Source organism: Corvus brachyrhynchos, unplaced genomic scaffold (genome assembly GCF_000691975.1).
Source record: "Corvus brachyrhynchos isolate BGI_N302 unplaced genomic scaffold, ASM69197v1 scaffold103, whole genome shotgun sequence".
NCBI lineage: Eukaryota > Metazoa > Chordata > Aves > Passeriformes > Corvidae > Corvus > Corvus brachyrhynchos.
In genome coordinates, this window is record NW_008237436.1 from 6287009 (window position 1) to 6303946 (window position 16938).

General features: G+C 40.0%; 1 protein-coding gene across 3 annotated transcripts in view; it reads right to left on the minus strand.

Annotated features, from left to right (window-relative positions):
• The window catches only part of WASF3 (WAS protein family member 3), a 61729-nt gene extending 48202 nt beyond the window's left edge, over nucleotides 1-13527 (minus strand). For all 3 annotated transcript variants that reach the window (XM_017731386.1, XM_008631467.2, XM_017731385.1), the window contains exon 1: nucleotides 13481-13527. The gene's annotated coding sequence lies outside the window, so the exon portion shown is untranslated. The remainder of the gene's footprint in view (nucleotides 1-13480) is intronic.
• Nucleotides 13528-16938: the final 3411 nt, after the last annotated feature.

Genomic DNA, 16938 nt, shown 5'->3' on the forward strand with positions numbered 1-16938 from the left:
AGAAAACAGTAAATCTGCTTTAGAGCAAATAGCACTACATTAAAAACACTACAGAAACGACACCATAGAGCACTTGTAGTACAAGGTGACTGGAACTTCATCTAGATCTTAAACTCTCTAGTACTATCAGGGTGGTTGAGAATGTATTGACACATTACATTATCCTCAGCAGCAAAGGCACCTTACGAAGTTCTCAGTTCCCCACATTAGCTACACATTTTTGTCCGCACACTTTACCACTTCCATCATTTACATCTACACATTGTCTGTAGCATTGCACTACATAAACAGGATCCTTGAATCCATCCTGTGATGAAAGAACTCCTCACTCACATCAACGATATATGACCTATACAGGGATGGAAAGAAAGCTGAGAATTACCACACAGTGAGGACAATTCTCAGCTTTCACAGTGAAATCAAAACAAATCAACTTGACATATATTTCAGTATAAATCAAGATGTAGTCAATGTCAAGCAGTTTTAGATCTCTTTTCTGTGATCAGATTTTTTTTTTTTTTAAGTAGAACATTGAAAAAGACCCAGGATAAGCCAGAGAAAAAAGTGCTGGACTCTCTGTGTTCCACATTTAAGATACACAGCTATGATGAAAACACATCACAAGATACAGAAAGGAAAATATATTTTGGCACACCACTAACAGTCCAGCAAAACCTATCTACTGCCACAACTGTGAAAACCGACACGTTCCCTTTTGAATGGATTCTTTCCTTCTTTCCCATTAAATCCCCAAGATGGGGGGGAAAAAAACCCCACAACAAAAGCCATTATAAAAGGATAAAAGATTCTTACTCATTATCAAGTACATCACCAACTCCTCTGCCAAGTGCCCCATTTGACGCATTCACTGACTAAGTTACAGAAAGTACTAAACAGTTTCAACAGGATAAGAATTTAGACATGCAGAATGTATAACAATGACTTCTGGCAAGAAATTTATATCCAACTCAATCTTGTTTAAAATCAATGTTTTAAAGCTTTCTAAACAGAACTCCTAGAAAAGAGGGTATTGTAGGCAAGCAATTTGAAGAACAAGCTATATGGCACACAGAGGATTACTTCAGAAATCCACATGAAAACAACCATAAAGGATTTAATGCAAGACATAACTTTTACACAGATTGAGGATTAAAAGTATCCAAATGGCAGGTCATCATGAAAATGGTGAAAAAAGGATTTTTTTTTTTTAAGTCTGCTTTCTAGGGTGGGGGGAGGGTTTTTAAAACATGCTTTCATATATAGAGGTCCAAAACTTACCACTATAGTTTGAATTCAAATAATTGCTTTACCAATGGATACACACAAAAAAGGAAGTGGTTTAAAACCTCAATACTGGTTTGCCTTGTTAAATTCATGCATGTATTCAATCTTAAAAGCATGAAACTCAATCTTGGAAGCTAGTGTAACTCTGCAACACACATTTGGAAAATCCAGACAGATTCTGAAATCTTCAAAGAGTAGAACCACACATCAATTAGTAATTAGGTCCCCCTCGATCTTAAGCAGTTCTACAGGGGGATGGGGGCTTTTCTGTAAAAGAGCCATACAATCAATTTCTTAAAACTAAGGGGCCTCTCAGTAGCACATCCTAAGGAGCTTTCATGAGGTTGATCGAGACAACTCAAAAGTTTCTTATCTTTAAACTAGACTTGTTCCATATCCCAGTCTTAAATTTGGGCACAGAACAGGAGCAGCATAAAGACACAGCAGTTCATGTTTTCCAGGTGGTCTTTAATTAAAGATTCTCTTGCTGTTGTCTAGCTCTGAGTCTCCACGGCATCCAGAAATGCAGAATTAGTTGGGATAAACACTGTACTTGGAGTGCAGAGAGCAATCTGCCCTTTGACAAGCCCTCAAGGGACAATTTCCCACTCTGCATGTCCTTGAGAACCACTCTGACAGCCAGACTTAGTCACAACACCCAGTGTGTCCTTTGCCACAAATTCCTTCCAAGGAACGAACAAGTTCAAGCTCTTGAAGTTTTTCTTCAGAGCATAGGCAGATAAATTAAAAATACCGAACCTGTGTGGAGTACCTGGTGTCTCTTTTATTCCTTCTCACTCACTGGATTATGGTACAAATATTCACTACTTGACTGAGTATAGCAGTCCTTCAGTACTGGACAGAGGAAACCCATCTAAACAGGAGGCTTGCAAAATCCTAAACATCCTGCGGAATTTAACTGAGATTAAACACTTGATCATCAGAGATTTTGCAATCTACAAAAGCCAGCCCATCGAGCCTATGGGCCAGCCAGTAACAGCAGTGATTTGTCAGACATTCTGCGCTGGTAAGAATCACGACCATCCCTACATCTATCACCTGTTTGGTGTCTCAACAAGAAGAGGCTTGCCCAGGACTACACTCTCTTCTTAACGGTCAGCACTGACTCTAGTGCAAATGAAGCCAAACAAAGATTATACAACAAATTACTAGTACCAACCACAAGAGACAGGAAGTAGCTCTCTTATCTTTGATCCAAAAAGAAAGGGTTCTTCCACCACCAGGAAAGAAAAAAGGCCAATACCTCTGAGAAGGAACAGATTTCAGATGGGATATCAATATCAAAATGTTTTCAAACACTTGAAAAGGTTTGCTGGCAGCATTCACCATCCCTAAATCCTAATATCACAGTACAAGTCTTCTGTACTATCAGCCTGCTCCTTCTCCCAATACAGCCCTGCACTCCTCTCCAGAAGTACAGCGTACACATCTTTACAGAATAGCAGAGAGCTCCCTCCTAGCTCCACTCCCAGCCTGTAGAGATGTCTCCCTAATGCTTCACGAAAGGAATGCTGATGGCTTTACTCAAGTGCATCCCCACTCTCACACAACACTAAAAATGAGTCATCCTCAGCAGACAGCATCTCTAACTTCAGTTGTTACCTGCCCAGCATTACATAGCACAGTTTTTCAACTACTAATATTTAAGAAAATGTTTATTAAAATTAAAAGGTACCTTAAAATCTACTTTCTGGACCATTCAGCCTCACTTCTTGTTGTTAGCAGACACTGCTAAAAAGCATGAACATCTAGACAGACGCTTTGTGTAAGTACTCCAGACAGAAAACCTGTGGGTTCATTAAGGGCATTAGTCCAAGGCTAGGTGATGGGACTTTCAAGTTATATGCTTAATTAAAATACCTAAATTTGGTGACAAAATCAATACAAAAATATTGTCAGATAATTAACAGCCAACATTCAAAGAAAATACCAGATTTCACGTTGTGCTGGACAAAACTTAAGATAATTCTTTACTCACACTTCTCCAGAAATAGCAGAGGGCCATGCAGTTTGTACCCTACAGTTTCGTAACGTTAGAGAGAAGTGGCAGAAGAAGGGAGGAGTGAATCAGCACAGGCCACAGAGCCCCACTGAAAAGCATTAGCCAAAAATACCATATATACACACACACATAAACCACTAAAATGAGACACCTCAAGATTGATAAATGAAATCTAGTAGGCTCCAGAACGTCCAGAAAAAAAGGGAAATTAAACAGAACTGATGTGATTTTTAAAAAGGGGAAAAAATACCACATCTATAAAGAAGTGCAACAGGGAAGGAAGCAGCACCAAGGTCCTACTAAACAACTCAGCACTGCTGGAGCTGACAGCCAACTTCAATTCCGTGGAATCAGAATTATGCAGATGGTCACAGCCTGCATCAAGCAAGCAGCTGCTCTCTCTAGTGCACCCCATTCAGGGCCAAGACATATTTTTACATCTGGATCTAGCTGAAAGCAACCACTCACATCACTCCATGGCTAATTCCCCTATAGTTTGGTGGTGAAAGAGAAATGAAAAAACATAAGAGCACTCATTTAATGTTTGGAGAATAGAAGGCACCTCCTTCACCCTAGCAGACAGAAAGGTACTTTGTGGTATAGAGCTGGGTACATAGAAAAAAATTCACCTTCCCTGTTATTATAACCTCCTAAGAGGCCACATCCTTTGTTAAAAAACCACAACTGAGATATGAAGCTTGCTTCCATTGGGAACTGCTTTATCATCCCTTAAATGGCTTTTTAAAGTACATAAACAGCAAGAGGTCTAAAAAAAAAAAAAAACCATTGGACTTGTGGGAGATGATTAACTGCTAGGGGTGAATTAAAAACAGTGGTATAGAGTGCTTTTTTCATAGAATTACAGAATGGTTTAGGTTGGAAGTGATTTTAATGACCTTTTTGTTCCAAGCCCCTTGCCATGGGCAGAGACACCTTCCACTAGACCAGGTTGCTCAGAGCCTCATCCAACCTGGCCTTGAACACTTCCAGGGATGGGGAGTCCACAATACCACTGTTCCAGTGGCTCAACACCCTCTGAGTAAAGAATTCCTTCGTATCTACCCTCTTCCAGTATAAAGCCATTACCTCTTGTCCTGACACAAAAAGCATTCTCTTCCCAGGCTGAACAGCCCCAGCTCTCTGAGCCTTCCTTTACAGATGTGCTACAGCCCTCTGATTATTTGCATGGCCTTCCTCTGGACTTGCTCCAACATCTCATCCTTCTTAGCCTGGGAGCCTCAGAGCTGGATAAAGCATTGCAGGTGGAATCTCACAAGAGCAAAGCAGAAGCAAATAATCACCTCCCTCAACCTGCTGAAAAGGTTGCCTCAGTCATAATACTGATAGATATACATAATACTGATAGACCTGGGGCTGCCCAGTCCCCTGAGTTGGAAGGCCGTGAGTGTGGGAACAGCGACTTTCCATTTGTGGACACTGAAATTGTAAGGGATCAGCTGCATCAGCTGATTAGTCACAATTCCATGGGGCATGATGGGATTCATCCCAGAGTTCTGAAGGAGCCATTAGCCAAAAATACCATATATACACACACACAAACCACTAAAATGAGACACCTTCATGAGACAGGGGTGCTTCAGCAGCACCCCTGTCCATCATCTACCAAAAGTTTTTGGAGTCAAGAGGTCCCTGCTGATCAGGAGCTAGTTTTATTCTAATTTACAAGAAGGGTATGAAGAAAGATCCAGAAAACTACAGACCTGTTCATGTAGCCTCAGTTCTTGGAAAAATTATGGAGGAAATGATTATACCAGGTAATACTGAAATGCATTTAAAGAATAATGCAATTAACAGGCACAGTCAATATGGGTTCACAAAAGGAAAGTCCTAACAAATACACTAATTTGGTAACTTTTTCTGATAAGGTCACATCTAGTGGATGAAGGGAAGGCAGCAGATGCAGTTTTTCTGGATTTTTAGGAAGGCTTTTAATACTGTCTCTCACAGCATCCTTCTGGACAAGTTGTCCAGCTGTAGGATGAGCGGGTTCATGGTATGCTGGCTGAAGGGCAGAGCTCAAAGGGCTGTAGTGAACGGGGCTACACCCAGCTGGTGACCAGTCCCCACTGGTGCTCCTCAGGGATCAGTTCTAGGGCCAGTCCTGTTCCTGTACTTACCAATGATCTGGATGCAGGAGTTCAGTGCACCATTACTGTGGTTGCTGGTGATACCAAACTGGGAGGTGCTTTTGGCTTTCTTGAGGGATGGGGGGCTTTGCAGAGGGATCTACATGGGTTGGAACATTGGGCTATGATTTATAGCATGACATTTAACAAGTCCAAATGCCGGATTTTGCACCCAGGACGAAGTAATGCCAGGCACAAGTATAAACTGGGAGAGGAGTGGCTGGAGAGCAGCCCTGCAGAGAGGGGTCTGGGGTTCACAGTATGCAGCAGCTCAGTCTGGGTCAGCAGTGAGCCCTGGAAGGCAGGAGGGCAAACCCCATCCCAGGGTGCATCAAACAGCATCACCAGCTGGGCAAAAAGGGGGATTGTCCTGCTGCATTCAGTGTTGGTGTGGCCTTACCACAAGGATTGTCTGCTGTTCTGGGCTGCACAATTTAGGAAGGTTGTGAAGGTGCTTGAATGTGTCCAGAGGGGCTCAACAAAGTTGGAAAAGGGGCTGGGAGGAAAAGTCCTGTGATGAGTGGCTGAGGACATGGGGTTTGTCTAGTTTGGAGAAACAGAAGCTGAGCCATGACCTTATTGCTCTCCACAGCTTCCCAAGGAAGGGATATGGAGAGGGAGGTACTGAACTCTTCTCCCTGGGACCCAGTGACAGGATATGTGGGAATGGTTGAAAGCTGCACCAGGGGAGGTTCAGGCTGGACAGTAGGAAGTATTTCGTTACAAAAGGGAGGGGTCACACACTCAAACAGGCTTCCTAGAGAGGTGGTTGATGCCTCAACCCTTGACAGTGTTTAAGAGACATTTGAACCATGTCCCTAACAACATGCTTTAGCTTTTGGTCAGCCCTGAAGCAGTCAGACAGTTGGACTGGATGACGGCTCTAGGTCCCTTCCAAGTGAAATATTCTATTCTCATAAACAGCTCTCTCATATGCACATACTTAGGTATGCATGTAGCTAATACTGTAGTTTAGTTCTCACTATTTATAAAGCCTTGTGTATCTACAGACACAGATCTCTCTCTATACATAAAACTAGTATGTTTTATCACTAGGACACCGATTTGAAGATATTTGTGAAAAGTGTGGGGTTTTCCCCCAGCTTTGAAGTCTCAAAAAGCATATAAATTGTTTTCAAACAGAAATAGGTATAACAGAGATTTAATTATTAAAGAGCCACCATTTATAAAATTAAAACTCAATGGAATTAAAGAGTCACTCCTTACAGCTCACCTATGGGGTTCAATAAAGGACATAAATAAAGAAACAAGGAGGGTGAGAAGGGAGGGAGAAAAATGAAAGCATTTTAACAGGTGAAACTTATGTGTTGAATTACTCCATTCTACACCCCAGCTGGAAAGCAGTTCTTGAAAGAGACTGGAACACTCTACATGGTTCAGGTCTATCCCAATTGCTCTACGGTTTTTTTTCCCTCCCTCCTCCTGTTTTTAAAGGGCCAGATACAACAGGCAGTTTTGTTTGTTTCTTTTGAGTCTTCTTTGTTATTAACATTTTTATTTATAAGCCAGTTATACTAAAACAGTTTTTGCATGGATCTGTGCCCTCAAATCTTACTCAATGTAGAGGAGCTTAGCACTTTAGGAAGATCAAACAAATCACCAGAAATCCCAAAGTATGTGAAATAAAGTCCACTTTTTCTTTTGAAAAGAAGGCTGAAGTGGCTTAAAACCATCATGCCTGCTGTTAGCATGAGATTTTTATGGTTTTAATTAAGACCTGTTTTCATAAAAGGGAATTTTAAAATACTTTTTTAATATGGGTAATGAAAAGTATCAACTTCATTATCTTAATCACATAACCCATCCAGGTCATCTACTGCCTTACCATCAGATTCAACGCCACACAGACACTAACTAAAGAGATTAGTTTTACCTGTTCCCACTACATATTCCCATTCAATAAATTCAGTAAATCCTGTCCTTCACATTACTTCACTGTGACATTCACAGCCATGTTTAGTATTTTCTACTGGGGGGAGGAAGAAGAGGCAGTCAACTGCCACAAATGCAGCATCTTACAAAGTAATTTCCATTAAGAGATTTAGAAACAATAATAAAGATATGATGCGACCACAAAGAAAACCTAAATTACTTAATACATACATACAATATATACATCTTAGATTTCTCCATAATAATGTGATTGCAGGTAAATTATCCTATTCTGGATTGGTTTCTTGTCTGCATCCCTTCCTCAGTCTTCCAATAACCAGAAAATACCCATTTCAATTTTGCCTTCCTCTGCTGAACATTTTGAAAACTATAAACAATTTAGATTTCCAATAATTAAATACAAATTTACATCATGTCAGATACAAAATATCTTGACTTTTGGGGGAAAAAAAACCAAACAGACATTTAATGTGGCAACTGGTTGCTGAAAGACATGGGCTGCCAATAAACATGCAAGGATTTTTTTTTTTTCATTTGAAGAGCAGCTGTTCTGTTTAACCCTATGTAAGCAGGAGTGGAGGCACAGGATGTATCACAGGAAAGAAGGCATGCCGTGTCCCAGGGCAATGCCATGCCTGCCCAGGCAGCAGCTGACAGCTCTAGAGCAGTGTGTAGCTTACATTTGGAAATGGAAACAAGCAGCTATTTTGGTTATTACTGACCACTTCGCTCTGGGGTGGGAAGAGAGAAGAGTCAGCCGGAAACGTGGCACAGCTTCAAATCCACCTCTTCCCACCTCCGCCTACAAAATAGCAGAAACCACACAATGCTTTGAAGAGTAACAACTCCACTTCGCAGAGGGCAAGGCCAGAGCTGCACAGCTGTGACACATGGCTTCCTCTTCCCCTCTTCATTTAACAGCTGCCTGGTGCTGGCAAAAGAGCAGTAGAGGAATAAAATACAACCAAACAAGGAGGCTCAATCAAAACTACAGATATCCAGTGCATGAAGCTTTTGTTCAAAGAGCACCAGCACATGCACTGCAGATGGGTGGAAGGTTGCAACTAAAGCCACACCAGATCAAGAATGTGATGCCTTTACTCTTCTACCACACCTGACCTCGGTTTGAAATGCTTATGTAGGTCTTCAGACGTGAGCTCTGTGACTAGTAAGTGCTAAGGTGGTGTAAGCACCACATCATCTGAGCTGACCATTCATGTTATTACAGGTTATGAACCCCCCGGCAAATTCTGCATCAAGCACAGTGAACTGAAACAGCTCATCCAAGAAGGCATGGAACCTTGTCTGTTTGGAGGTTTTTGTTGATGTTTGGGGTTCGTTGTTTTTTTCAAAGCCTCCTTTATGAAGTACCACTTAAAACTATCATCTGACCCCAAATAATATAGTTTTTCTTTCTGCATTGCAGAAATACAGTTTTTCATCTGCAGTGCAGATGCATACTGGCTTTGTTATTTTTGAAAATCTTGTTGCAGATTACCATGGAAATCATACTTTTTTTTTTAAGAGGTGAGTGCCCCCAACACTTTCAAGATCCTACGTTTTCACAACTACCTCATTTTCAAGTATAACAACAGTATAGAGATATTTCGCCCTTGAGAAAGGCATTTATTTAGGAGTGGCCTATTACTGAGTTAACATGTAAGTAAGCCTGTTCTGCAACAAAACTACTACTTATGGGCCAGCGGTTCCATAGGTCATGTTCTCTTATATCCAGAATCACCAAAAGTTGTTTCAAGCCTACAGGAAAACATACTGCTTAAGCTTCCCACTTGGGCCAAGCTTGTTCTTCTTTTAACACCTAATAAGAATCTAATTTAAAGCAGCAAGTCCTGTATGCTTTGAACAAGAAAAGAGGATGAACGCTTCATTAAACACCTGCAGAAATGAGCAAAAAAGTATGGAAGGCATATTTTAGAGAACACTAAATACTAATATAATGCAAATTAACTAATCCACAATGGAATTCAATTATTTCTACAGTCTTATCTTCCTACAGTTACATTTATTTTAGTTTTTTGTTCGAAGTGGATTTAGAAGTCTCAAAAATACACTTCTGACAAAAGAACACTTGTCCTCCAAGCTTTGTATTTCAGACAAGCTTTTGTTTGCGGGTTTCCTCCATATTTTAGCTCTAAAATATCAGGCTGAACATCTTAAGAGAATATAAGAACTCTCAGTAACCCTCAATTAAATTCACTTGTTTTATTCCTCTAGATTCAACACCCATACTTCCCACCCTCACAGTTCAATCTCCCTGATGTTTCCCACCCAGTGCTAAAGCACGTCATTTTTCTCCTTTCTTAGCCTATCCCTGTAACTGAATGAGCCTGACAAACTTCTTTTGAGTAACCCGGACTGCTCTATGCTGTGTTTATTGTTCTGTGATGAGGCATGAAGAAAGTTATCTTTGACCAACAAATCAAAGCTGTTCACTATTTAGACTGTCATCTCTTAGGTTCACAAAACCTAAAAAACTAATTCAGTGTATTTTTCTAATGCTTCATATTCAAAACCATTAACAGCCATAATTCCACCAAGATGAGTAACAGTGGGGATACTCAAACTATAGATTTAGAGTCACAGATCGTACAGCTAACATCACCATTACCAAAAAGTATAAAACGAAGCTGCATTTATTTATACCTGAACCTCAACATTTAAGTTTGCTTTAAAAAACTTGATTATTACAAGCTGCCTACATGCTTCTCTAACTTCCTCAGCTAACTTGGCTGAGAAAAACACTTGCCAAGCTTGGATTTGCATTTAGCAGCTTGGGGCTAACTGTGCTTGTTGTTTCAACCTTGACAACCTACTGCATGGACACACTATTATACTTAAGCTTCCAGAAGCATTTAACATTTGATTCTGCTGAAAACACAGCTCTACTATATGTTTTGAAAATAAAATCACTTTTTCCTCTTTTAGAGATCCATGATGATGCCAAACATATGCTTGTTTTCTAAACAACAACTGTTTAAAAGAAAGAAAACTCTTTCTGATGTTCCTGCCAAAAAAAACATTCTGTGGCTTAAAGAAATTTGATAGTAAGCAGTTCACTCAGCTAAGGGAAGAAGGATTTACATTTGGCAAGGATTTACACTTCGTGTCTTGCATTTACTTCCCTCCATTTTAAATTTTTTCAGGGATGCATGTGGCACTGGGAAGAGTTTTTGTTGTGGTTTGTGTTTTTTACATCTTCAAGTATTTCACTCTCTAAAAATAAGGCATCTGTGGACTTTACTAGAAATGACACAAAGCAGAAGTTCACCATAATGTTTTCCTTTTTTACCAGGAATACTAGGATACAGAAGAGAGTTTCAAAGGGAAGTAAAAGACTTCAGAAAAAATGCATCAGCGAGAGTTTGCAGCAAGAGGAAGTGGAACAGAAAATGCAAATGAGGAAGTGGCACACAAAACATTAACAGCTTCATTTTAAAGCATGGAACAGGGAGAGAAGGCAATGGATTTGAGGTTTCAGCAGCTGTTGTCACAGGCAGCAGTAATACTACATACCCAATAAAGGTGGTTATTTCACTGCTGCCTCAATAGCTTTAGATTGAGAGACAAAATGGCTAATAGAAGCATGCAAGTTGGATTACATACTACGTAAGACTTATTTCTGTACACTTCAGAAAGCCACAATTTTAAGATGAGGGTTCAATCTGCTACAATATTTGAGTCTGTCCTTCATTAGTAACTCACAGAAATAGTAACTGTACCAATTTACCAAGTAATGTAAAATATTTAGTCCATTTCAAGCAGCTAAGACAACAGAAATTCTGAAGTTTTCCCCAGCTGTGGAGTATTACCTGCCTCTCCCCAGTTTTTGCAAATAAGAGTTCTAAATCTCACTGAATAGAAACTAGCCATCACCCTCCAAACTAGAGAAATTACTGAAGCCTGCTAAACTTGCTCCAGCATCAAGCAAACTAGTCAGACAATGCTTCAGCCAGCTGAGTGACCAAGCATAACAGCAAGCTGCAGATCCATGCAAGCTTCAAGGCCCTCAGAATTGTTGGTACAGCAACCAGAACAACATTTTGCAAAGCACACATCTTCCCCAGTAAGCTAGAAACTAGTCTAGAAAAAAAGAACAGAATCCCAAAGATGTCACAGTGGTAGTTCAGATGCAGCTATTTCAGGATAAGAAAAATCCTTAAGGTTAAAAACTTAACCACTTATTAGTCTGCCAACATGGAAGCTTCTCGTGTCATTACCAGTGCAAATCCAGTACAGAAATTCAGCCACTAGACACGAAGGTCTGTCTTTCCAGCATTAATAGCTTGAGCTATAACTAGGTATAGCTCCTAATGTTCACTTCGTGCTTGTGTGGAGCTATCCGCTCTGAATCAAAGGATACCTGAAATTTCAGGATAGTCTACAAGGGCATGAGCAGCACTTGATGACAGAGGGAAATGTTACAACAGCAACATTTCACGCAAGGGCTGAAAGATGATACCTTGGTGCATTCTCAGACATTCCTCTGGAAGGCATTTGTAGCTCCTCGTTTCAACATTCAGGTATATCACACTTACCATGCCCAAGCTTTGCAACTCTTCACTTGCTATAACCATACAGTGATTGCTACAGTGAAGATGTACAAGACCTGTAGGATTTGAAGGGAAAGCTTCAACAGAAGCAAGCTGGCCGAGCAGGAGGAGACAGGATCTCCTCCATCTAGGGGAAAAAAAAGAAAGTCACTAAAATGCTAGTTCCTGGTTCCTTCTGCCAAAAGAAGGGTGGATAGAAAGCACATGACTTGCACATCTGCTTGTCTAGAAATGCAAATACCCTTCTCCTACTATTCAGTTAAATAACCTGAAACTGTGACCAAACCACTTGTATAACTGTACCAGGACATCCTCTTTAAACATGACTTAAGATTTAACTGCAGGCCCACTCCAGCTTGAGTTGGCAGGCAGAGGTGAGAATAAATGTCAATATTCCACGTGTAAAAAACATTGATACAAGAATGCCTTCAAATCCAGCATGAAATAAAAGGCTTCATTTGAAGTGATGTATTCTTGTCCACGTTTATAGCTGTTTAAGCATTCAAAGCAGCAGCCAAGCTTTAAAAAGAAAAACTACTTTCCCTGGAAATAACTCTGCAGTACACCTGTACTGATATAAGTTCCAGAGAATTTCAACATTCTATAGAAAACTCATCAGCAAGATTTAACTGCCGCAGAAAAATGAACTAAAAAGCCACATTGCCACTAAAGCCCCCGCCTTCTAATTCACAAGTTCAAACTTCATTTATTCATTCACATGTAATGAGGCAGAAGAACTTCTCAAAGAAGTGTTTCCAAAGGCTGTTTGAAGTTTCAAAATAAAACAAGCTTTGCAGGCCTCGTCTTCTAGCACATTAGTCCCCACAGCTGCCTGTTGCTCTGTTAGGACAAAGCCAAGTCCATAGCAGATGAAAGGTTTTCCTCAGCATCACTTGATACTGACCTTTTCAACTACGGGATTTCAAAACAAACATCAAGAAATCAATTCCAACATTCACTGGATACTATTAACATGTTTTGATGTATTATGCATCACCCATTACATACACAAGCTGTAAAAGTGGTTTGCCATTGTGAATATGCCCAAGAAACCTGGGATCAGCTGAAGTACTGAATAACACTCAATTTTTCTGCTTCTAGAACATATACTTGAAAATATAAAAGAGTAAATCAGTTCAAGCATTCAAGTGGCACAAGTATAATGAATATTCAAACCCAAAATATTTATTAAATCTGGCATACTATGCTTTACACTCAATAGAAACACACGCTGTCCCAATCACTGAATTTGGCTACCAAATCTCTGTTAGAATAAAGAGATCTTATTTGTTAGTAACAGATAGGAAGGGGGTCCAAGAATCTTGAAGGAGTAACTAAAATTCTGCTGAATTGAGAAGTCCACAAAAAAAAAAAAAATCCCCATACATTCTGGGTCATTTCTAGACCCAGAAAACACCATCAGTTCAATGGCAGAATATTTCAGTATGTGAAAGGAAAAACTAATTCACAATGTGTTGAAATTCCAGACACCTATAAATCCTTAATACAAATAAAAACTACCAAATCCAACAAATATTTACCGTTCTTAGAAGCCTTCAAAATAATTCTCCAGCTACTTCACCTGCCAAAAACAAAGAAACCAAAGATAAGCTTCAAGTTTGCAGCTAAATCAGCACAAAGGGTGCCATTTTGATCTCCAGCTGTCTGTACAAACAAACTTCTTAATTTCTTCCCAAATGTTTCGGTTTCTCTTGTGACAGAACAAATTACATCTGAGTAGCTAAAAATATTTCAATTATTTGAATTTTCAAAAGAGGGTTGAAAAACAACCATGCTTTACCAGTTAAGAAAACAACCCAATGCAACATTTCAACAGCTTTTACCAAAGGCTAGCTTGGATCTAAGCAATAGTTTAATGTGAAGGAAAACATTTGGTTAAAATTGAACAAATAAATCTGGTGTAACTTGAGGTTATTTTCATTACTATCTCTAATGGGAGACTAAGTCCTCAGGAGAGAATATAAGTTCTATGGCAGTTCTGCTACTGAGCTAAGGCTCGAGGTGCCTCAATTTAATTCTCAGTCGAGACACTAATTTTTCTTAGATTACAGGTATTCTGTATGCAAGTCTTCCATATGGAGAGGTTAATAGCCACCCTCTACCTCCACCTTTTAAGAGAAGAAGCAGTGGCAGCCTGCAACTCATCATACTCCTTGTACAGGGAAGCTTCTGCAGGCAAAGTAGTTATATCCTACACTGGAAGACATTTGTAATCTGATCCTATCAGTGGTTTCCATATATGAATGCCATTAAGATTAGAGAACTAAGAAATTAGCCTGACAAAATCAATTGCTCCCCATCAGTACTGTATACGACTGTATTTCTGCTATTGAGATACAAAACTTAGTATCATAAGCCACTGGACATGCACAACCTGGTCAGTAATTTATACCAGTAGTGCAATTCAAGTGATTCACTGCCTGTAGCTCAGGAACCTATGCAAGCAAAAATAAAATAAAAACAAGTCAAAAGTAATGACCACGATTTGTCCAAAAATTTTAACTGGAGCCACACGTGAACCAGGAAGTAATAACACATCACATTTGAATTGATAAGTCCAAGAAGAGTTGTATTATACAACCTGTATCAGATTCAAGTGCAGTTACAAGACAACATTAAGTACAAATCACCTAAAGACAAGCCTGCAAGAGCAGACTGAAACTAACTGCAACGACATATTTTGCTCCTTCCTCACAGAAAGCAGTCAAGAGAACTCTGGAAGACAGTGCTCTGGGACTGCTCAAAACAAGTACACAAAGATGTGACTGTCCATGCAGGAAGTTTAATCCCAAAAGGAAGACTTGCAAAGGCATGAAAGCTAATTCACTGTCCAGGTGACACTGATACAGTGACTGAAACACTCAGCTACCATCAGCTCTTCTGGAATTCTTCACCAAAGTATCTGCTCTGATTTGGTTAGGTTTTCAGTAACCCTGTCCTCATCACTGTGTAAGACACTTCAAAATACTCTATCATCTGTCAGATGATGGCTTTTCTTTCTCTTTCCTCCATACAGAAATACTGCCCACAGACTGTGTTATTCTTGTTTCAGAAAAATAAATGGCATATACCTTCTCACTAAAGAATAAAGTAAATAAACCTGAGCTAAAGCAGGCACACCAAAGAGTGGCTGATGTGCAAGGAGTTTATATTGCTACTCCTAAAATCATAATCCCTTGAGGCATGTTTTACAGAAAAGGCATATACTGAGAAACAAAACAGGTTTATACTGCTATTAACTATGAAATGTCACACGTGTTATACCATATAAATCAAACATGCAGTGGTGATAACTTATTCCTGCTATGAAAATACCTTTTTAAAGCACCAGCAATGCTATTTCTGACATGTAAAATAATTTTTAATATTTCCATGGGCAAATGGAAAGATTAACAAAGACTATTCAATTTCTGTAACTATTGAGTATAATCAAGACTATTGTTTCAGTATCTGCTTAAAAAAAATGTTTTCTGTTTTCTCCTTATTTGAGGAAAATAGCCATGGAAAATGAGAAGAGGACTGGCTCAATTATACATTATTTCACATACAACAAAACCTCTGTGTTCACTGCCTAATAACTCCATTCATACTGCCGCTAGCTATATAAACACAAAACTAATCTTCCAGCAAGGGACAGAAGAAGTTTGCTTTGCACAACTCATCCCCAGAATTTGGCTGGAAACAAATCAAGTTTCCACATCATTTAAGGGAAACATAGTATGGTCCTGGTCTCAAATGAATAGCTGCAGATAAAACATCCTAATTCTTACTAAGAATGACTTGGGGCCTGTGGGCAGATAACTGTCCTTCCATCTTAGCATATTTTCTTCTGATGAGAACTTAAAGGCAAGAAGCTGTAGCATAACAACTAACAAAGCTCAGTTCCATGGCTCAAACACAAGGCTTAATCCTGAATCCTTGAAGTTTGCAAGCACCGTAACCCGTAACTTTAACAGCTTTCCAGCCTGAGCACTACTCTAGCATGGTTATTGCATATTGTGTCAGCCCCCATATATTAGAGGCCACATAACTTAGCATCTGAACTACAGATCACAGTAGTGTGGCACAGCATACTGAAGGATAACAACTGCAGCCTTATTCCATTACTTCATTCCTCTCAAGTTCACTCACTATTAGTTTATGGAAAATACTGTGTCAGCCAAAGTCAAAACAACAGTCTGTCTCCTCTAAATGTAACATTTTTTGATTCCCGATGTAAAGTTTTAAAAAGAAGGCCAGTCTTGCATGATAGGCAAGACAAAACAACCTCCTCATCCCCAGATGTAAAGTTTCTTGAAGTTCCTGGCTGCTTTCATAATTTGCCCCCATTTTTTTCTAATAGGAATACTGTCCTCTCATTCCCTGTAGTTTACAAAAGGGGCACAAAGAACTACACACACTAAACCATTTGTCTTTTGAAGCATTTTCTATCAAGGAATCTCACAACTGTATCCAATAACCCATCACTCAAGTACTGGCCCCTCTTCAGAGATTACTGCTCAACCTAAAACTATCAGCCCTTCTCCTGTTATCTGCAGCGATTACAGAACTGTATCAGAAAGAAGGAGAATAAACAAAGCATTTCTTAACTGCTTTTAGGTCAGTGTTAGACATTCAGCAGCTGAGATACATCCCTGTCTTCCCACGCCTGCACTCACTCAGACTCCCAGCTTCTTCGCAGCGACACATTTACTCAAGAACCAAGTAAAAAAATAAAATTAACCCACAAAAAAACCCAAAAGACAAAAAACGTGGTGGGGCGGGGAAGGGTTTAAAAGTTCCCGAGCTGTCAAGGACTCCCAGCGCCCTTCAAAGCCAAAGACGATTATTTCTAAGTACTTGAAGAGCGCTGGACATGAGAAAGCCTTGCCGGTGCCACGCCGCGGGGGCCGCTCTCGGGGGGCGAACACGAGCGGGGAACGAGCCCGGGCGGGCGGCTCCCGGGAATGGGCGCCGTGTTCCCGCTGCCGGACGGAGC